Below are 24,523 nucleotides of genomic sequence, written 5' to 3' on the forward strand. Positions count from 1 at the left end.
AGCTCTGCTGGCCCCTATATAATGAGCTCAGTCTCTGCATCACTGCCACTTAGATCTGCTCCTCATTTTGTTCACATCTCTGTCCTCCTCTGTACAGTTATTATTATTGTGAATTTCTCAGGAAGTCTCCAACCATCTAGCAGCTGTGTGATTTGAGTGTAATTGTTGTTGCATTTTGTTCTTGTACTGTGTAGCATAAGGTTAATTCTTAGGCCTGGAAAGTTTTTGTAAATTGTGTAGAATTCATTTTGTCAGCCAGTGGTGATAATAGTTTGTATCTGTAATTATTTATCTTGCATTAACTGAGCATTACCCAGTGTTTTTCATTTCATCAGGGCTGACTTAGATAAATTTACTCATGCTAATTTCGTGTTAATAGAGGCTATTGCAGTTAACCATATATTTAACCTGTTTTTGCCATTACATTATCCTTATGAGTCCTGAATGTTTTGTTGTTAGTTTGAGCATTAAACTTTAACTTGTAATTTTACCTAAGTCTTTTGTTTTGAACCTGGAACTTTACGGGACAGTAGTGATTTTTTTAGTATTCTCACTTAAAGTGTACATTATCTTTCTCTGTTCCGTAACAATATCTATATCTATCTATCTATCTATCTATATATATAAATCTATATATATATATATATATAAAATCCTTTATTCACCGTTGACCATTGTAGCAAAATTTGTATAAATTGGTTCAAGACTTAAAGTTCATATATTACTAACCTATTACCATTTTTGGACAATATGTACCCAGTCATTAGTTGCCGACCCCACGGTGAATCAGATCCCTCTAAAAAAAAAAAAAAAAAAAAAAAAAGGGATTAGGTTTGCGATTTTAGAGCTCAGGTGTCGAGAAAAGTGAATAAATTTCGAGAAACAGGGATTTTCTTGATTGTTTTATCGTATTGGCGTGTTGTTTTTAGCTACTCTACGAGATGATTTAAGTATTTAAAAAAATGAGGGTTAAGGCTAGATGCTGATAGAGATACCTGCGTGTTTGGGGAGTGCGAAGGATTATATCTGTTAGGGTTTATGGGCGCTTCGGCGCCATTCCTACTGTACATAGAATGTTTGCCGACACTCAGATTTGAAGAGGAAGAAAAAAAAAAAGTACTCATCTCAGACATTACAATATTTTCACTAAATCCAGGCATTTTTACTCAGCGTAAAACACTAAGGAAAACGAAACTGAAAAGAACCTCCAGACCACTTTGACTGCAATGGTGAACAGGTATTTTATTTTGTTTAGCTTATGATAGGCCCAGCGTTGCTGCTGGGTTAAAATAGTCACGAATTTGTTTACATAATAAATATGAGGGTGATGCAGGTTCGAATGACGAGCCGTTGGATTTCTGTGTGTTTGCACGCAAGTATGTTTACGCTTGGTTTAGTATTTTTGTGTTTACAGTATATATTTTTTGGCGTGTGGATTATTTCAGCCAAGCATATAATGAAGGGAGTCATGCATTTATTGGGCTTGCTTATTTAAGTAGCCAATATCCGAGTTTTAATTAGTCACCCATCTCAACTAATGACATAATAATGACTGTTAATGAATTGAAAATTACCTGTCCAGGATATGACAACATTCATACTGTATATATGCACTAAAAAAATAATACATATATTAGCACCTAAACGAGTGCAATTAATTAATCTATCATTTCAAAAGGGTTTTTTCCCTACTGGTTTAAAATTATCTAAAATTATATTGACCTTCATAGGTGATGATCCTCTCCACGTCTCATTATCGTCCTATTTCCATCATGCTTACATTCGGTAAAGTTATCAAACGACTATGTTGAGACCATTTGTTAGTCTTCTTGAAAGAACACAGCATCTTGGTGGATGAGCAATATGTGTTTCGAAAGGGTGCCTTGCCACAAACTGCCATTTTAGAATTGATTAATCATGCTACCTGGTCTCCTGATAGAGGTCAATTCTCTACTGGGGTGTTTATAGATTTAAGAAAGGCATCTGATACAACTGATCATAAAATTTTAATGAAAAAAAATATATATATTCATTACTGGGGTCAGGGATACTACACATAATGGTTTGAATGTTGTATGTCAAATCGTCCAGAATATATGGAACTGAGCGAAGTCGAATTTGGAAAGTAATTAGTAGTTGTACCACAAGGTTCGAATCTTTATATATATATATATATATATATATATGATCTAGTAAATAGCTTTACTCTGCTATAGTTTGTATTATTTGCGAGCGATACAAATACTGTTCAGAATCAAACTTAAAAATTTTCTTTGATCGCATTAATAACGAACTCTTAAAAATATCATAGTGGTTATTAATAAATAAATTGTTTCCCAATATAAGTAAGACACATTATATTTGCTGATAACAAATATATTTAAAATGACACTAATATTGTGGCAGGTAATGAGAAAATACACAAATGTAATTCTACAAAATTTTTAAGAGTCGATGAATGAATATGATATTGATCTATCTTTCTATCTATCTATCTATTGCCAGACGCCTTAATCCCTTAAGGGGTGGCCACAAACAAATCGCCTCCATGTCACCCTGTCCCCCGCCATTTCATTGCCCTGCTCCCATCTCACACACCTCTCTCTTATATACCTCTCTACTCCATCCCTCCATCTCATCCTTGGCCTCCCCCTCCATCTCCCCCCCTTCACCTCACTCACTCTCCTCGTCAGTTTCTCACTCTCCATCCTCTCCATATGGCTAAACCACCTCAGTGCGTTTCTCCTAACGCTTCCTATCACATCCACATCCACACCACAGCGCTCCTTCACTTCCTTGTTTGTCAGTATATCTCTCCATGTTGATCACAAGCTTAATTGGAAAGAACATATCAAGTACATAAAAGAAAAAAAAAAATCAATATTTAGACATTATATACAAAGTAAAACATCTACCTCCCCAAGGTCATTACTGTGTCTATATTATAGTTTGATTTAACCGCATTTGCAATATTGTAATGTTATATGGCGTTCAGGCACAAAAAATAAACTTACAGCCATTACTCTTACTGCAAGAGAAAGCCAGCAGAATTGTATCCAAAGTAGGATTGTTAGATCACACAACTCCTCTGTTTAAAGAATGACACGTTTTAACGCTTCATGAAATTTATCACATGGAGGCACCTAAACTTGTATTTAATCAACTAGGCAATGTACAGAATGAATACTTTTTTTTTTTTTTTATAAAACTGACAGTATACTCAGTCACAACACTAGGAATAAAAACCTTCTTAGCCCCCGAAACCAAATACTAACCATAGTTAAAGATTCGTATCTTATTCTGGAAGTATTCTACGGAATAGGTTGCTGGAAGACATTAATGTAGTTTATAACCTCTTGACATTGAAGCGGAACTGCAGAAATTTTTTACTAAGTCAGAATTAGTTTCTAAAATGCCCACTGTGTTAGATCCAGTAATTCGACGAGTATGAAGCCAAAGTAACCTACAGGAGAACAGTGTTGCTAAATTTCCTTAACGTATTATCAAGGAGCCCATAAAAAAGGAAACATTTCATGGGTTCAGCCTTGTTATTTGTATTATGTTGATATGTCTTAACATACTGTATTGTGTTTGGGGCTAAATGAAGTTAATATTATCATTATTATTATTATTATTATTATTATTAGTATTATTATTATTTGTCCTTCTGCCTGTTTGTCAGCATGATCAACAAATAGCTACGGGAAAAATTTGATATAATAGCTGAGGACCGTATGAGAAACAAGTGATTAAGTCTGCCCTCCCCCTCAAAAAAAAGAACGAAAGAAAGGTTATTGGGCAAGATCAGCTCAATTATATTGATCCGATTTAGACCAAACTTGGCGGTAGGGATGACGGTCAGAAAAGAACGCAGTAATTCTGATGGATATCGATCAGGTCGCAGGGTAAGGAAAAAATTTCAACCCTTTAGCTGACACGGTTTTGTTTCAGTCTGGAACAGACTGGATGGAAATGATTTATATAAGCAAGGATGGAGTTAATCTGTTGGAAATGTTCTAGGAAATACAAGGATGGAGTTCTGCTTTATGAGCAAATGAACAAAGATCAAGGTCACGGGCCAAGCACGGGTTAATCTTTTTTATCCTATTAAGATAAAATGAAGTAGTTCTGGGTTGGAGGCCATTAGGTAGTCGGTTGATGTCACACGGCAGAGTCGAAGGTTTACCTTAGACCGATTGAAAGGCATGGGTTTTGAGCTCCTTGCGTGCTTCACCTTCATGTCTCTTTGTGTGTGTGTGTGTGTGTGTGTGTGTGTGTGTGTGTGTGTGTGTGCGCGCGCGCGCCTAGTCAGAGGGAGAGAGAGAGAGAGAGAGAGAGAGAGAGAGAGAGAGAGAGAGAATCTCTGTGAAGAATGATACAGAACACGGTCACCTGTTACCAGATACACCAGTTCTGACTCAGGAAAGATTTGGCAAGGGCTAAAAAGTGGATTAAAAAAAAAAGTGAGAGAAGTGGTGTGAGGGGTGAGATGCCAGGGATGGAATGTTATCCAGTCATGATTTAACCCTTTGATTCCTGACACTTTTCTCGACGAAATCATTCGGTCATGTCTCAAATATAGTAACTGAATGAATCAGCAGCAATGAACGGGTTACTGGAAATATCTTTTATTCATACGATCACTAGGATTTCTTTTGGTTGAACAAAAGCTCCCTGAGATAATCTGACTCTACAAGCCAAGTACGTCCATGGGGCGGTACTGGGACAATAATGGTTAAAAGAAGATGCATCACCCACCTGCAGTCTGACAACGTGTTTTTCATTTGTCCTGCTTATCAGGGAAACGAATTATTTTTGTTTAAAAAATGGCAGAAGGATTAAACACATCTTTTTAACTCTTTGAGTGCGATGACTTTTAAATATTGTTTTCTTCCTCTCACAAGACGATTTAATTCAGATTAGAAAGGAAACTTCGGGCTGGAGCGGCTAAATGACAGAAACAATTATGTCTTCAGTTACAACAACAACAGAAGCAGCAGCAACAGCAGAAGCAGTAGCCTAAGCAGTAGCAGGAAAGGAAACAACAAAAACTACAACTAGAGGCCCCCAAGGGGGGAATCACCAGCCGCGAGCCGATACATACCTAGCGCGGCTCGGACTATGACCTTGACCTTAACCTACTTTCATCAATTTTGAGCTCGTTGGAGATTTTCATTCCTACTACTCACCTGTAAAATTTTGTGATGATATCTTGAGCGGTTGCGAAGTTATCGTGCTAACACACACACACACACACACACACACACACACACACACAAACTGAGAACAATACCAGCTTCCCTATCGCGGCTGGTAACAAGTATTCCGAGAGTGGAACACCAGCGCCTACCAGCTGATCTAAGAATCGAATACATTGACCTTGTCCTTTGATCTTTCCCTGTGCCACTGACCCTTGGTTGAGTGTTCACAAAATTGATTCTTCTTTTCCTTGTATAAGCCTGAATCCTTCAACAAAGCGAAATCTACAGTGCCTAACAACTTTTTCAAGTTGACTTTCTCGTATGACCTTGACTTTTGACCTCTTGTTAAAAAAATAGGTCATCGTCTTAGTGTGATTCTCAACTCGTCCACCAAGATTGATCCACTTAAATAAAAACTGTTTAGTTATTTTATGCACATACTGAAACTCGGACGAAATTTGATGTTGGCCGATGACTTTGACCTTTGACTAATAAACTGTTTTCACAACTGAATCCCTTCCTTCTCCCCAGACCCTTAATGACTCCACCAAATCTGGTTCAAATCAGATCAAAACTAAGCTGACTATGTCATTTGAGCCTGCCTAATGACCTTTGACAAATTTCTCTCAAATCCAATTCCGTTTATTCTTGTCTTACCTTCAGTCCTTCCTATGACTTCGGTATACATCGGATAAAAACTGTTCACGTTAATCCTGCCTTGGGACCAGGACCTTTGATTTCCCCCCCCCCCAATCCAGTGTTTTACTCGATCAACCCTCCTACCAAGTTTGGTAAAAATCGAATCAAAACTAAGTTATTTTAACAGATACACAGACACGGGCTGAACTTTGATTTTGTCTTGTGACCTTGACTTGACTGATTGTTCCCACAACGAAATGACTCCATTCTTACCTCAATCTCAGTCTTAACCTCCCCCACCCACCATTTTGATTAAAAAAAAAAAAAAAATAGACCCTAGAGGGTACAACACCCATGCCCACCAACTTGTCTAAAGGCCGAATTTTTGGTTTTCATAAATTACCTTGATCTCTGACAGATTGCCCTCCAAATCGAATTATATTATTCTTGCCTAGTTCTTAATTTTCCATTAACTTTGAATCAAGTCAACTCAAAACGGTTTAACCTACCTTTGCCTTATTACCTTGACATTTTATCACATTCTAAATCGATTCTATCGTTGTATGAACCTGAAACCTTCCAGGAAGTTTCGTTTACATCAGATAAAACTGCTTGTTTTGTGACATTGACCTTTGACCAACTGTTTTAATGATCGATATCAACCTCTTGAGTGATCTTCAACTCGTCCACCAAGTTTGATCCGAATCAATCAACTCTGTTTTAGATATTTTGTTCGAACAAAGACACATGGGTTGATAGTTGGCTTTGCCTGTGACCTTTCCATTTGATTGTACTAAAAATTTAATTTCTTCCTTTGAATGTTTTTCCTTTTGTTTGGCCCTTAACATTTCCACGAAGTTTGATTTATATTAGCTGAAAACTTTGAGCAGACTCTTCTGCGTGGCCTTGAACAATGACTGTTCTCAAAACCTAATCCTTATATTCCTGTCTTATGCTCAACCCATCCACAAAGTTTGGTCCAAATCGGATAAAATCTGTTGTTCTTGTCCTGCGACCGTGACCTTTCTCGTATTACTTCTTCACTCTCCCTTAACCCTTCCACCAAGTTTGCTTACAGTCAGATTAATTTTTTAACACACACACACACACACACACACACACACACACACACACACACACACACATACACACAAACACACACAAGGCACGGAGGAGACCAGATGCATGCCGACATCGCTCCATACACGGCCAACCTGGCCAGAGGCATTACCTAAATTTGTATCTTTTTATGAGTTAAGCTCTGTACCAGGTTAGTCCAAATGGTGTTCTAATATAAAAAAAAAAAAAAAGAAGAAGAAGTTTTAAAGTAAGACTTGTTCAAACAGAAAAGAAAACAAATTAGAGTAAGAATGCGCACAGTCAGCTGATCTTTGTTTAGTCTACAATCTGCCCCAGGGAATGTAAGTACCATATGTGTTTTTAGTACTGCAACATGGCCATATACTTTAGTAAAGCAAATTTGGAAAAGAAAAGGGATAAAGGTAGAAAGCAGGACGATGATTTCTACCAAGAACTGGTTGAAATGGAGACTCATAACAAACTGGTTGAGCGAGTACACAGGTTTGAGACTGCTTTTCAAAATGAAATTGATGAAATTAAGAAACAGATGCACTTGCAAAAGGAAGAAATAGAAACATTAGAAAAGGAAGTCAACAAGAAAGACATAACTATAGGAGAGCTATCAGTTGACGTGGGTACACAGGAGAAAAATTAGTGAAATGGCAAGTACAGTAGTCAACCACGAGAGTATTATGGAAGAGTTCAGAAGTGATACAGAGACAATTAGGCAAGTAAGCAGTTTAATAGATCAGAGCAGTGATATTGAGGAGAAGATAACACAGATAAATGAAGCTGGCAAAGCTACAAAAATGATGTGGAAACCACATATGCTGAAATGGTGAAAGTAAAGAAAGACTTAGAAACAAGGGTGGAAGAAAAAAGTATTAAAAAGGAAATGAAAAGAATAATCCTAAACAATCCTAAGTTAGTCAGAGATTCAGTAGATATTAACAAATCTATAGTAATCACTGGTATAGAAGAGGAAGAAGTTAAAAACAAGATCTCAAGAGACAAAAAGAAGATGGCAAATGTAATGAGCATTTTGAAAGAAGTATCAGAGGAAATCTGTAGTAAAGACATAGAGGAACACAAAAGGTTAGGGAAATACGAATGAAGTAAATCAAGACCCCTAAAGGTAACCTTCCACAGTGTAAACACCGTGGAGGAGATACTAAAAAATGCAAAGAAGCTTATGGAAAAAGAGGAGTTCAAAAATGTATGGATAAAGAGATGCCTAACACAAGAGGAACTGGAATTACTGAAAGAGAAGAGGGAGGAAGCAAAAACAAAAAATGAGGGAAGATCAGAGGAAGAGAAGAACACATTTTTTTTTTACAAAGTAATAGGATTGCAGGTACGAAAGTGGTACATAAACAGGAGGGAATAAAAAGGAGGATGGTAGTAGAACCATGTCATGACAAGTATATAAACAAGATGATTTAGTTGATGTACTCAAATGTGGATGGAATGGTATCTAAATTATTAGAGATGAATGATTATGTCAGAGAAAATGAACCACGTATAATATGCCTAACTGAAACAAAATTAACACCAAGGATATCGAATGACATCCTAAACTTAGAGGAATATAATATATGGAGAAGAGATAGGAACTTTAAAAAAGGAGGAGGAATTATAATATTAACTAAGAAAAATCTAAAAGTCAAAGAAATAGAACTAGATATACCCTCACAAGTAGAGCTGATTGCAGTTGAGATAAATACATCTGAAGGGAAAGTAATTGTAGCCAATTTGTACATGCCACCCAGATCAAACACATGGGAAAGAGATGAATATGAGGACCTGGCAGAGAGTACAATTCAGAGTTTAAGGCCTTGCTACATGAAATGGAAGAGAATTAAAAAAGAATTATACTAACTAGAGATTTTAATACAAACATAAATTGGAATACTCTAGATATAATAAACCAAGAAAGCTGTTGGGACCAAAAGCTCCTGGATATTGTGCAAGAGTTTTTCCTTACGCAACATGTAAGGGAAAGCACCAGAAAAAGAGGACTCGATGTACCGTCAATGCTAGATCTCATATTTACTAGGCAAGAAAACGTTATTGACAATTTAATATATCACCCTCCATTCGGCAAAAGCGACCATGCTGTACTAAATAGCAACTTCAGGATTGCATATGACGTAGATAACAGCAATGAAAGTTACAAAAAGAGTCTAAACTATAAAAAGGGAAAGTATCATGACCTAAAGAAGTACTTCTTAGAAATAGCTTGGGAAAAGGAGCTTAGAAGACAAGATTTAAATGCTATATATGAAAAATTCTGTGACCTTTATGAAATAGGAGTCCAGAAGTATATCCCACAGCACAAAGAAGCAGAAAAGAAAAGAAAGAAATGGTCCAATACAGAATGTAAAAAATCAAAAGAAAAAAGATTTGTTGTGGAATAGATACGGAAGACACAATAGTGAAAGGGCATATAATAATTACAAACAGGCAAGAAACGATTATACAAGAATAAGGAGGGAAGCCCCAAAACAGTTTGAGGAGGATATCATAAATAAAAGTAGTGATCAACCAAAGCTATTTTACAGCTACATCAGAAGCAAAACCAGAATAAAAGATATAATACAATCCATTACGGACGATGGAATCACCTATACACAAGAGAAGGATATTTGTGAAGCACTAAACAAGAATTTCCAATCAGTTTTTACAGAGGAAAAAATTTTTGAGAGGGATTATGTGGAACATGCATGCCCACACATACTACCAGATATACAAACATCAGAAAAAGATATACAGGAGGAGCTAAGTAAATTAGACAAAGGAAAAGCAAATGGTCCTGAAGAAATTTCATGTTGGGTGCTATGTGAATGTCCAAAGGAGTTAAGTAAACCATTATTTTTAATTTTCAAGAAATCTTTGAGTCAAGGTAAACTACCTGATATCTGGAAGAAAGCAAACATTGTTCCCTTATTCAAGAAAGGAAATAGACAAAATCCACTTAACTACCGAGCAGTATCACTAACCAGTGTTGTAAGTAAGGTATTAGAAAAGCTTATAAGAGGAGCTTGGGTAAATCATCTAGAAGAACACAATATGATAACAGAAAGACAGTTTGGTTTCAGAAAAGGAAAATCATGGGTTACTAATCTGTTGAGCTGCTATAACAGAGTAACAGACACATTACAGGAAAGAGAAGGATGGGTGGACAGTATCTATTTAGATTTCAAGAAAGCATTTGACACAGTACCACACCAAAGACTTTTATGGAAACTATACCATCAAGGATGAATTCGAGGCAAACTGTTTCGCTGGATGCAAGATTTTCTCATAAAAAGAGAAATGAGAACAGTACTAAGGGGAAATGACTCATCATGGAAAGAAGTGACTAGTGGAGTACCACAGGGCTCAGTGCTGGCACCAATCATGTTTTTAGTATATATAAATGATATAGACAGTAACACTGGAAATGAGAGCTATCTAAATATGTTTCCAGATGATGCAAAAATACAAAGGAGAATTACTCACATAGACTCTTGTAAAGAGCTACAAGAAGAATTAAATAAACTTCATGAATGGAGTAATACATGGCAAATGGAATTCAATGTGGACAAGTGTCATGTAATCAAGTTTGGTAAAAGTGGAAAAAGACCTTATTGGGATTATATGTTAGGAAATAAAACCCTACACACATCTGAAAGAGAGGACCTAAGTGTTATTGTCAATAACAGACTATCTCAGGCTGACCACATCAGTGAGAAGGTACGGAACTTGTATACACTGCTTGCTAATATGAGAATAGCATTTACATACATAAATGAAGACATGCTAAGAAAGATAATAACATCATTCATCAGACCAACCCTGGAGTATGCATCAGTAGTCTGGAGTCCTCATCTCAAAAAATACATAGACAAGATTGAAAAAATTCAAAGGGCCGCTACAAGATGGGTACCAAGCTTAAGGGATCTAAGCTATGAAGAAAGAGTAAATAAACTGTATCTACCAACACTACAGGAGAGAAGGAAAAGAGTTGACATGATTATGCTATATAAATGCATATCAGGGAAAGAGAAAATAGACATAAATGATTACTTAACGTATGGGGAAACATCAGCAAGAGGACATTGCAAAAAACTGCATAAAAAGAGAGGTGATAAAGACGTAAGGAAATTTAGTTTCCCAAATAGAGCAATTGATCAGTGGAATGCACTACCGAATGAAATAATGTGTGCCAAAACAATTCACAAATTTAAGAATATGTACGATAAATATGGTTTAAGACACGGGACAGTACGAGCTTGACTCATTCCTGTAAAGATTCAATTAGGTAAGAACAATTAGGTAAGAACACACACACATACGTACACATTCACACACACACACACACACACACACACACACACACACACACACACACACACACACACACACACACACACGCACGCACGCACACGCACACACACGCACACACACACACACACACACACACACACACACACACACACACACACACACACACACACAAACACAATTTGAACTTTGATCTTTCCCAGCGTCACTGACCTTCTTGAAATGGAATATTTTCACTTGCCTTATTCTCAACCTTTTCCAAGTTTGATTGAAATGAGATACATATGTTGATTTTGCTAGGGTCATTGTTTGACTTATCCCTATAGCCTTGACTTTTGACCTATTTAAAAAAAAAAAAAAAAATCGGTTTCCTAAGTTCCTTACTCTGAGTTCTTTCGCCAAGTTAAAGTTATTTTGTTAAATACCCCCACCCCACACACATAACACTCGCTCTCACTGTGTGAACGCGGTTGCAAGATTTGGTCCAAAAGCAGGACGTGAAAGAAGAGTAATGAGGGGGGGGGGGTACATCTGATGGAAGGCCAATCTACTGAGAGAGGAATAAAAGTTAGACAGAAATGCAAGAGATGAAGGGATTCTGAGGGACATGGAATGAAATAAAGCTGCCCTCAGTATACGTATAAGGATACAGGGTCTCTGGGTGGTAGGTGAGAGGTGGAGGGAATCTGAAGGAGATGAAGTGAAATAAAGTCATACTGAAGTAATGCGGAACTATACAACGTACTGTACAGTATTTTGGTGGATGGGTGAAGGGTGAAGGGAAAAGTTACACATGTTATTATCACTATGAACTAACACTGAATCTCATTCAAAAGCTCCCCACTGAGGGGAGTCACCTTGAGGTGCTGGTAGGGCTTGAAGCGTGGCTGGCAGTGCCACCTACATTGGAGGCCTGCCTACCTTTGTAGGGTTCGGCATTTGTCAGCCTCGTGGACCAAGCACCCCCTGCATCACTGGTGGAGGAGTCCTATGGTGATGTTGGTCCCTGCCCATTTGCCATCTAGGGCAGGACTGTTGCCTCCCCACGCGTTTGCCATGCGTGGCATCCTGTAATGCTGGGAGGTGAGAGTCCTTGGAGTTGAGTGATGCTGCACGATGCTCCCTGCAGCTAGCAATACACCTCTTTGGTCCCTTATTCTGGCTAGACGTGCGGCCTGGTTGGGCCCTACCAGGTCAATCGGCTGGTCATGCATTGGCTAGGGTCAAGTGGCCACTGGGGGGCCTGGTGGCTCCTATTGTCCTGGAGTCACCCTTGCCCAGGTCCCCCGGTGGTTACCTGCTATACTCTCCCATTACCTCTCAGGTCGCCAGTGTCGTTGTCCCTGGCATAAGACCTCCCCTTGTTGGGCTCCATGGTGGGTCGAGGGGTGGGGGAATGATGTTTGTAGTTGACTAAAGGGAGAATTTTGATAAAATGTTGATGACACGGCCTCTGTCCCAGGACGTTCTTTGGACTGCACCACCCTTATAGCCACTCTGGAGCCTTTCCAGGCCCCTGGTGACTTTCCTTCTTTGTCCCAGCATTCAACCGCGACTAGGAAGGTGCCACGTTGGGTTGGTTCGGCATTTGGGTTCGGCTTAGATGACACGAAGCCTGAATCCTATGCCAAATATCTATTGCTCAATTCCTCCAGATGTGGATCAGTGCTTGTTACTGACATATTTGAATTGCACTATGCCATCACTTCAGCATGTAGCAGAGAACCAAAAATATCATCTCAGGGTGATGGAAGCATCCTCACTGAAGTATCTTCACCTGAGGAGAGCTCGCTATTGATGGGTTTGACCTCAGTTTCTGGTTCATATGTTTCCTGCATTCCACACAGTACTTTCAGTCAGTGCAAAGGAGTAATTTTTTCTCATGACCTCCTCTGTTACTCAGAGGCACGGTTGTTGGAGGAACTGCGATCTTCAGGTGTGGCAATTATTGAGCGGCTGCAAAAGAAAATAGAAGATATCCTGACCCCAAAACTGTCCTTGTTCCAGACATTTAACAGGTTAATATTGCCCTCAGCTGTGAAACTTGCTTGGCTGTCACTTCCTGTGAAGCCATATGTGCCAACCCCTGAACGGTGTTTCCGCTGTTAGGGTTATGGCCATGTTAGTAGATTTTGTCACCAATCACAGGCTGGCCTTCCTGGTGTCTGTGTCTCCTGTGGCAGACCAAGCCATACCAGTGATTGTACAGGACTCCTTAAATGTTATCACTGTGAAGGTCCTCATGCTGTCTCTTCTAAAAACTGTCCGAGATACTGCCTGGGAAAGGAGGCTTTGTCCATTCATACACGTGAGAGGGTTTCGTTTCCTGAAGCAAAAAGGGGACCCCAGACGCTTTTCTTTCAAATGGGGATTACTTATGCTTCTGTCTTTTCTGGAATACCAGTGTGCCACCCTGTATCTCAGAGGCAGCTTCGACCCATTCCAATGCCCATTCCTTCAATTCGTGATTTGCAGGATGCTGTCCCCATGGTTAGTACTGTTTGTGAGAATGATGTTTGCTCGACTGCTACTCCAACTGTTTCCGACCCCACTGCGGTGGATGATGGCTTGCACTTTTCTGTAGTGGTGGAAGATGTCCACATTGACCAGACTCCTTCTCCCATCTTACCCAGTATGACTGAGGCTCCATCTGTACCTGGCAAAAGTCACCGTTGTTCATCAGAGTCCTCTGAACCTGAAGACTGGCCACCAGAGGTCTCTGTTGTCGACTTTTGTGTTGACCCCTCTCCTGCTCCCTCTGCCCTGCAGGCTGAGGGATCAAGCCAGGTGGCAGCTGAAGATTCATCTTTGATCCGGTCCCCACATACGGATGTTGATGGACAACTTGCTGGTACATCAGATCTAAAGCAAAGGAAGTCGTCCTCAAATGGTTCGAGCCCAGTGGACTCTACTTCCACTTCTGGGGCTTTTGGTAGGGGCACTAGCCTTCCTACATCTCCAAAGGCAGCCCCCAAGCCACCTTCCAAACAAACTGGTATGCCCACTCCAAGAAGGACTGTAGAAAACTTACTTCCTCGTCCTCACATTTGCCTTCGGATGTTAGACAGAGGGTGTGGGTTTCTGGTGCTGGGCAGGCTCCTCCGAAGGGCCTTCGTCAAAACCGGCTCGCTTGTCAGGTATACAGTCCTGCACTTAATCATCATCCCTCCACTATGGGTTCTATAATCCAGTGGAACTGTTGGGGTTTATGTGCAAACTATGAGGAACTGTCATCTTGTTTTTCAGTTTACTCCTGTGTGAATGTGCATCCAGGAGACCATGGTAGGTGATGCTGTTCCTTCTGGTCTTTCTGGCTACCATGCCTTTTATTCTGATCCTGTGTCAGGCCAAGGTCATCATGGAGGTGCTGCTATCTTCCTTCGCCAGGATATTACATACAATCATCTGGACATCTCCACTCCCCTGCAGGCTGTTCGGATGTTTTTATGTTGCAGTATACAGTTTGCAGTCTTTATCTTCCTCCTAGTGCTACTGTTGAAACGGCGGATTTGGAACTCGTTATTCGTGGCTTTCCTTCTCCCTTTCTGTTACTAGGAGATATGAAGGGTCACCATCCACTATGAGGAAACAGTGAGGCCAACCCTCGGGGTGTCATGCTGGCCTCTTTAGTGGAAGATGAGTTGTGCATATTCAGCTCCGATAAAATGATTTATTTCCATAGTCAGACTGGAACTTTTACTGCAGTTGATTTGTCCTTTTGCTCAGCTGATGCTGTTTTAGATTTTACCTGGGATATGTTGTCAGACCTTTATGGCAGTGGCCATTTTCCGTTACTCATAACTGCTAGTGCTGGTAGACCTCAGCCACGTCTTGCTTGCTGACTTGTTCATAAGGCTGATTGGCCACTTTTCAGGGAATTAAGTTCCACTTCCCCTTCTGTCAATGAGTTTGGTTGTCTTGCTGAGGCAGTGTCATATTTCAATGACTTGTTGCACTCAGCAGCCCTCTTATCTATTCCAAAAACTAGGGGTCAATTTCCTAAACGTCCAGTTCCTTGGTGGAACTCTGGGTGCAGTTATGCAGTAAGAGCCAAACGAGTCGTCTTCTCTCGGAATCCTCATTATTTGGTGGTGTATGAGAAGGCACGAGCTCATATGAGGCAGGTTTTAAAGGAGGCCAGGCATTCATCCTGGAAGGGTTATGTTTCCTCTATCAATTCGAGGACTTCCATTGCCCAGGTGTGGAAGCTGGTAAGAACCAGGAAAATTTACTGTTCCCTCCCCTCCTGTTTTATCTGCAGCAGGTGGAACTGTGGCTGATCCTTTCGCTGTTGCAGAGTTGCTTGTCAATCATTTTGCCAGTGTGTCACAGAAGGATGCATATGCGCCTTCGGCTTCACATCATCGGCGCCTAGAGTCTCATGGTCTCAATTTTACCTCTTCTGGGGGAGAGTCTTACAATGATCCATTTTCTATTTCTGAACTCCAGGCAGCTCTGTCGCAGTGCCATGATTATTCATCTGGCTGTAATGATATTCCTTATGGCTTTCTACATCAGCTCTCTGATAAGTCCATTTCATTTTTGCTGTCGTTATTTAACAAGATCTGGTGTTCTGGTGAGTTTCCGGCATGTTGGGGTGTTGCTGTAGTTATCCCCATCCCTGAACAAAGTAAGGACCACCTACAGGCAAAGAATTATCGGCCTATTTCTCTGACGTTTTGTATATGTAAACTTCTGGAAAAAATGGTCAATGTTAGGATTGTCTGTTTTTTGGAGAGAGGTGACTTCTTCTTCCCTGCCCACTATGGTTTTCGAAAAATGCGATCTAATGCACTACTGTCCTTGGAATCTTCTGTCTGTGAGGCTTTCTCCACTAACCAACACCAGGTCACAGTGTTCATCTATCTGGAAAAGGAATATGACACTGCTTGGCATTATGGCATTTTACTTTCTCTTCATGAGTTTGGTCTTCGTGGGCGCTTGCCTATTTTCATCCAACAGTTATTATCTAACCATTTTTTGAAGGATCCGAGTGGGAGGAGTGCTTTCTACTGCCCGTTCACTAGAAGATGGGGTACCACAAGGGAGTATCCTTAGTGTTACTCTCTTTGCTGTAGCCATCAACAGCATAATCAGTGTACTTTTTGATGGTGTATGAGGCTCACTACAGTATATGTAGATGACCTCTCAGTTTCCTTCACCACATCTAGAATGTCTCTGATAGAATGGAAGTTGCGTCTGACTCTTAACAGAATTTCTGACTGGGCAGTCTCGTGGCTTCCGTTTTTCTTTAACAAAGACAGTGGCTATGCACTTTTGCCATCTTCGAGGGGGTTAGCCCAGACCCTGACTTGTATCTCAATAGTCAGAGAATATCATGTGTGGAAAAGACGCGGTTTCTGGATCTTCTGTTTGATAGACGACTAACCTGGATTCCCCATATTCGTTCTGTTCAGGTGACCTGTCTAAAATCTTTGAGTCTTTTGAGGGTTTTGTCTCATACATCTTGGGGTGCTGACCGTCAGACCATGCTGCTCTTTCATAGGTCTCTTATTCTCCCTAAACTTGAATATGGGTGTGAGATCTCTTCTGCAACAGATGGCCGTCTCTGGTTCTTAAATTCTGTGCATCATGCTGGTGTACGTCTGGCAACTGGGGGATTCGGGTCATCCCCTATTTCAAGATTGTTGGCGGATGCTTGTGTACTCCCCTTGCAATTGCAACACCAGTTGCTGATGATGAGGTATTGGTATCGTCTTCACCGCATTCCAGACTCAATTTCTTGCGCCATAGTCTCCCAGGATTCACAATCCCCTGTTTATTACACCCGTCCTACTTTCTCAAAGCCCTTTGATTACAGGGTCCACTCCGTTATGTTAGCCCTCTCTGTTCAGAGACTGGCAGTTTGTCCACATCGGATCGCAAGGGTGAGTTTTTGGTTACTCCCCCATGTAACATTTTGTAGGTCCGTTGTTGGAAAAAAGAACTCACTTTTCTCTCAGGTGCCCCTCCCTCTCGTTTTAGAACATGCCTCCACTCATGAGGGTTCTATGTCCGTCTATACTGACGGAATGATTCTGGAGTAGGCTTTGATGTTGTCTTCCCTTCCTTTAGTAGGGGCGATAGCCTTCCTGGCATTACCTCAGTGTATACGACGGAACTGACTGCGCTTTTATTTGCTCTCAAAATCATTTTTATCCTCCCCCAATCTGGTTTTGTGATTTTTAGTGACTCCCTAGTGCTCTCTCCGCACTGGTGTCTTTTAAAGCATCCCATCCATTGGTTTTATAATTTTTAGAGTGGCTTTTACTTCTTGGCCATCGTGGCCGTCATATGGACGTCTGCTGGGTTCCCTCACAAATTGGTGTGGTGGGCAACGAGAAGGCAGATACATTAGCTAAAGTTGCGTCTTCTCAACAGCCCCCAACTGACTACCTGCTTCCTGCTTCTGATGTAACACCTTACTTGCGGTACGCGATTCGTACAAGTTGGTAGAGACACTTGGATGGTGTTGCTCATAATAAACTAAAAGAATTCTTTCAGAGAGTGGTTGTGCCAAGGGTTCTTCCCTCCGTGCCTCGGCGATTGGAGGTGGCTCTTGCCAGGCTTCGCATTGGGCACTCTCAGCATACACACGGGTTCCTCATGAGTGGTGAAACTCAACCGTATTGTGATGATTGCCTTGTTCCCCTTACTGTCCGTCACTTGCTGGTCGAGTGTCCGAGTCTGGAGGACCTACATCAGAGATTCCCCCATAGGTATAAGGGGCAGATGGTGCCTACTGTCTGTCCTCGATCCTTGGTGGAGCCCCTAGTGATTTTACTGATGTTTTAGTTTTCTTCAGGAGATGAGCCTCCTCCCACTTTTATAATTGACATTTTATGAAGTATTCTTCTGTTATTTTCAGAGTTTTATTACTACTAACGGGTATTAACCTTATTCTGAATATGCACCTTTTATTTGCTGAGTCTTTTACCTTGTTGTCCGGAGGCATATGACCCTGGCAGTTGCGCCACCAGATTTTAATTATATTCAATCAATCAGTTAATCATTCCAAAGCTACTCGTCCCCAGCATATCCCCATTTTTATTTGTAGGTTATTCTCCTGTTTTAAGTTTTCATTGTCATGTACCGTACAGTCCTCCACGAAAAGTAGTGCTGCCCATCCCTGCCCACAGCCTACTGCTTCTGATTCTTGGACTCGCACTAACTCAGAACCATACTTACAGTATCGTCAGAGAAATCCCTCTCTGCTCTTTCTAATTGTCTTGCATTGGCGTGGCTCACGAAAGCCAGACTGGATGATACGTGAGTTTTGTGGATGACCATACTAATGCAGTCAATATTTCTTTTACACATCTGTGATAAATAACCAGTGGAGCGTGACTGCAACTCTTCCATGTCTCTTTAATACATCGTATTATTTTAGCCAGATCTCCAGATGATTTTACCTAACCCGTGAGTGATAAGTAGTACAAAAGAGTTAATGTTATGTCTGATCTTAACAGTTCTAACAGTCTTCCACAAGCTGAATAAAAATATCTGGGAAATGCAAGAATAAACCAGCAAAACACACCATATCAAAAGGATTAGGTTTTGAGCTTTATTTACGAGAGAGAGAGAGAGAGAGAGAGAGAGAGAGAGAGAGAGAGAGAGAGAGAGAGAGAGAGAGAGAGAGAGACACGCACCAGAAAACACAAGTCTAAGTGTATGCTGATAATTTTTTTTTTCGTTTCTCATGTTGACGATGCCACTCACTTTCACACTAGTAGCTTCTGTATATATCTTGATTATGAATATGCTATATACCAGGACACATGAACTGCCACACGCTGCAGGGCTGTTTAACAGCGGCAGTAACATTGGCGTACTGTTACACGAACTCTTACACCAATACTTTTGTCACACCGTTTCACTTCATTTACTTTCATCAGTCTTAAAATGCTGTCATGGTGGAAATTAATGAGATTTTACGAGTTAAGCGAGACAGCATCACACTCTTGACGTCTTAATTATTTCTAGCCTTACTCCCGACAGATGCACTTGATTCTCATGTTTCCTATACTCATTCTGGTTACAGCCGATTACACAGCTTTAGTAAAATCTAGCCGTGTCTGTACGGTTTTTTTCAATTAAGAAGAGGGAAAGCTGCGGAAATTACTTCGTCAATAAAACAGTGATAAATTATTGTAGTAAAATATTCGTATGCCCAGGCCAGTGAACACTAACTAGAATATGTTATATCAGTTGTTAGGAAGTAGACATACATGCATGTTACAATTTGCCACTTTTATATTTCTAAAATCACTTCTGTATTTTAGAGGGAATGCTATGGGGATGTGAAAAAGTTAAAATATCCAAAGTCACCTTAAATTCCCCTTGGGTTTCTGCCCAAGATTTTTTCCCGCAAAAATCAATAGCCAAATGAAGGAAGAGGCAATTCCTGAAACCTTTTTGCATTCCTTCACACACACACACACACACACACACACACACACACACACACACACACACACACACACACACACACACACACACTGATATCTGACACCTATTTCACGAACGTTGTCAGACTTTAATTTCTGTTGAAAAGTTCAGTGTTGTCTAATAATATGGGTTAAAAGAAAGGTTTACAAGCAATAAGTTACACTGGAGTACAATATACTGTGTCAATGAATCTGAAAACACGGGGTCATTCAGCACATAAATAATGGGGGGAGTTGTAACTCTAATTTAGTTTATAACATTATTAAGTAACCATTTTCAATAACTTATCAAGTGGTACATTGCAACAGAACATCATCAATGAGGATTACTGCCAAATAAGGGCTATATTTATTTTCACCATGTATAATGTATTTTAGTATTAAAGTAGCTCCTTGAATCCATACATTGAACAATATTCTTTAAAGTGGAGATAATGAAAGTATAAAGTATACAGTATATCCATCAGGCAGTGTACAAGGAAGGGGTGGATTAAACCCCTCCCCATATGGAAAGAATGAAATATTCGAATGAAAACAAAATATTGAAAAAGCAACTCATTAAATTATATTCTGTTAAGAATGTTACGAGATGGAAAAAAAATGAAAAATAGTTTAAAAGCTCTACAAAATATAAGAAAGATCGAATTGGAGCGTTCACAAACTCCCAAATGTTGCCGATCTTCACCTGATGTCTTACTTTGAAAAATAAAAACGCGGTCAACTAAACCACTGTTTTGTGTTTCCTTTATCGTAAGTATAACATTATGAAAACATTTAATCAGTAAAATGTGGGGACTCACCCTTTCTGAATTGCCCTAACTTCCAAGGTCCTCTATACATTGACATCCACATTGTTTTCACTTCCAAGGTTCTGTAGACTTCAGTATATAAATTACCCTGAGTTTGTGCCCTTTCAATACTTTGGTTATTTACAGTACCTACAGTAGGTTTACCATATTGTGTTATTTAATTTAGTGAGTAATCAAGGCATTCCAATCGGATTTCCAGCCTGTGTAGGTTTACATCGAAGGGATGGCTGGTGTTTATTATAATTATTATTTACAGGAAGTAGCCTGTAGCACCAGTCGAGCAGGGCAGTGCTCCCAAGCGGGATGGAATACTGATGACAGGGAGAGCTGGAGCTCTTGTTTCATCAGCCCTCGGGACTAGTTCCTGATCATCTCCCACTGCTGTACTTTTCCAGTCTTTCAGTAACACCGAGAGCAGGCCAGCATGCTCTCCAATACAAGTTTCATTAACTGTCAACACCAAACTACATGCACATTACACACTACGCTTATTTTTCAAGATTGAAAAAAAAATGGCATCAAAGTACCAAGCCTTGGAGTCGCAAAGGGGGAGGGGACCATAAATGCCCCCACCATCCGCCCCTCTCCTGGTGACGACTCGACGAGCTGCCTGGAACCACTGTCTGACATCCTTTTTTCATTTCTGCAACATTCGAGGTCTTTCCTCCAGCTTTCTCTCTGCTGAGCACCACCTCTCCTCCAAACCTAACTTTCTCTTCTATAATGAGACTCAGCTGTCTGAGGCAACTGATACCAAACCCTTTTCCGTATCCTCCTACTTTCCCTAAACTCGTTTCAAAACCAAAGGTGGCTGTTGTGTATATGTAAACTTATCTCACTCTCGTGTTCCTGAACTTGATTCGTCTGAATTCTCTACTCTCTGGCTTCCGCTTTCCTGTCATTCTCTGACTAAATATATCTGTGCTGTTTACTTATCCCCTAACTCTACTGACTATGAAAAATTCTTCGATTATCTGACTTCTGTGATGGAACACATCCTATCCATTTCTCCTTTCTCTGAAATATCCATTCTAGAAGAGTTCAATGTTCACCATCACCTTTCGCTCTCCTATCCTTTCACTGATCCATCGTTGAACAAGCCTACATCTTTTCTATCCTTAACGACCAGTGCAGCTTGTACGGAACCCTACTCATATACCTGACCGCCTTGGAGAGGGTTCCAACATACTTGACCTCTTCCTAACAACTATTCGTTCTGCTTACAGTGTTAATCTTTCCTCTCTGTTGGGCTCCTCCGATCACAACCTTATTACCTTAACGTGTCCTTTAGCTCCAGTATTTCCTATGGACCCTCCAAAGAAACGCCAGATGTGGCACGTTGGAGCTGATGATTGGCAGGCCCTTAGGCAGTACTTCTTTGATTTTCTCTGGAATGATTTTTGCTTCCATGACCAAGAGCCACCTGAGTGCCCCTTGTGCATAACGGAGGTTATTCTCTCGGCCATGGAAGCATACACTTTTCTCTCATATCCTTTGGCTGATGCAAGAAAGCCTTAATTTAATCACGCTTGTTCTAATGCTGTCCACAACAAGGAGAGGGCCTATAAAAGGTACCGGAGCCAACCCACCCCTGAATCAAATCTTTTTTATGTTTCTGCCCAGAATCGTGCTAAGTCTGTTCTTGCTCTGCTAAAAATATTATCATCCTTACGAAATGCTCTCAGATCTTCAATTCGAATTCTTCTCACTCCTTCTGGCACCTTGCCAAAAACCATTCTAACAAATTTACCTCATCATCAATCCCTCCACTGTTCTACTCTGATGGCTCTGTACCTATTCCTTCTACTGATAAAGTAGACTCTTTGCTAGGACTTTCTCCTCCAGTTCCACCTTGGATGATTCAAATGCTGTTCCTCCATCACTTCCCCTATCTGACTTCCTTATGGCTAACAATAATATTTCTTCAGCTGATGTATTTTCTTCTGTCACTGGTCTCAATACTAACAAGGCATATACGCCTTATGGGGTCTCTCCTGTTGTCCTTAAGAACTGTTCTTCAGTGCTTACACCCTGCTCAGGTAAACTCTTTTGCCTATCAACTTGTACCTTTCCTTCTTGCTCGAAGTTTGCTATCATTCAGCCTGTCCCAAAGAAGGATGGCCATTCCCAACCCTCCAACTATCGCCCAATTGCTTTAACATCCTGTGTCTCAAAAGTTTTTGAGTCTTTTCTTAACAGAAAAATTTTAAAGCATCTTTCCTATCTCAAACTTCTTTCTGATCGTCAGTATGGGTTCTGTCAGGGACGCTCCACTGGCGATCTTCTTACCTACCTTTCAGACTCCTGGTCATCCCCCCTTCGGGACTTTGGCGAAGGCTTTGCCATTACACTTAACAACTCAAGGGCACTTGACATCTCAAAGTCTCCCGAGTCTGGCATAAATCTTTAATTTCCAAACTGCCCTCTTGTGGTTTCTATCCTACTGTCTGTGCCTTGATTTATTGCATCCTTTCTGGTCGTTCTATAGCTGCTGATGTAGATGGCCATTGTTCTTCTCCTAAATCTATCAACAGTGGTGTTCCTCAGGGCTTTGTCTTATCACCAACTCTCCTCCTTTTATGCATCAGTGACCATCTAAGCTTTACATCTAATACTATCCACTCATACGCTGATTATTCCACCCTTCACCTTTCCATTTGGTTCCTGCAACGTCCATCTCACCTTTTACTTTAACAAACAAGGGATGAGGTTATGGCACACTTCATGTCTGACTGGGGTCGTATCTCTGACTGGGGTAAAAATAATCTTGTTTTTAATGCATCAATGACTCTGTTCCTACACCTATCAAGCCAACAAAATCTTCCACAAGAGTACCCACTAATGTTTAATAACAACCAGCTTAATCCTGCATCATCCTTGAACATGCTTGCGGTTTCATTCTCGAGGGACTTATCTTGCAATGGTCACATTACATCTCTTGTAAAATCTGGTTCCAAGAGATTTGGTGTGCTAAGCCGACTCCGTACCTTCTTTATTCCTCCATAGTTGTTGACTTTGTACACAGGTTTTATTCGCCCCTGCAATGAGTAAAACCTGTCATGTGTGGGGAGGCTCCCCACATACAGTTCTCCTCAATAGGGTGAAGTCAAAGGCTTCTCGTCTCATTAACTCTCCTCCTCTTACTGGCTCCCTTCAATCTCTTTCTCTTTGGCACACTGTCGCATCTTTATCTCTTTGCTTTTGCTACTTCAAGGGACACTGCTCCTCTGAACTGTCTGCTTGCATCCATCCACCTCCACGAAGGATACGTAGCACCTGTCTAGCAACAAACTCTCATCCCTTTTCTGTCCAAGACTGTAATGCTAGAGTTAACCGTTACTCCCAGTCCTTCATTTATGCAACAAGGCAACTCTGGAACTGTCTCCCTCTGTCTGTATTTCGTACTTCCTATGATCTCCAGCTTTCAACTGCAGTATGTCTAGGCATCTCAAATTGAACAGATCTTGAATTTAGCTCTCTTTTGTATTGTTGTTGTTGTTGTTTTTTTATAGGAAGGATTGGTTTGTGGGCTCCTGGCCTTTGGTTCCTTCTTCATTACGTAAACAAACGTAATGCTACTCAGGGATTGGTGAGGCTGGTCACATTCATCTTATGTCAGGACCAACTTGTTATGCCCCGGGCTCCTACGCTTCTCATGGGGCAGCACAGGATTAAATGATGAATGAATGAAATAACGTGAATAAACTATGTAAGGAGAAACATTTTTTTTTTTCTTGCCACACTTTCAAAAAACTGCTCTCGGCCCTGATATCCATATATTTTATATATACAAAAATTTGGTACCGCGTTCCAAATGGTTGCCTGTAAGCCAAGAAACCACCTACAACATTGGGTGGTAAACATGAAACCAACCCATACATGTTTCCTACATGTCAACAAGTGGAATGGCGGATGGTTAGTGCCCCTCCCCATAAAACAACTAAATCAAAGGCAAACAGCCACCCCTTACGGGAACCCCTTAACCGCGGGGCGTCACTTTCGTGACGCTCGGGCGCAATGG

This window comes from Coenobita brevimanus, chromosome 45 (genome assembly GCF_032717465.1).
Source record: "Coenobita brevimanus isolate Jiangsu-jjx chromosome 45, ASM3271746v2, whole genome shotgun sequence".
NCBI classification, from domain to species: Eukaryota; Metazoa; Arthropoda; class Malacostraca; order Decapoda; family Coenobitidae; genus Coenobita; species Coenobita brevimanus.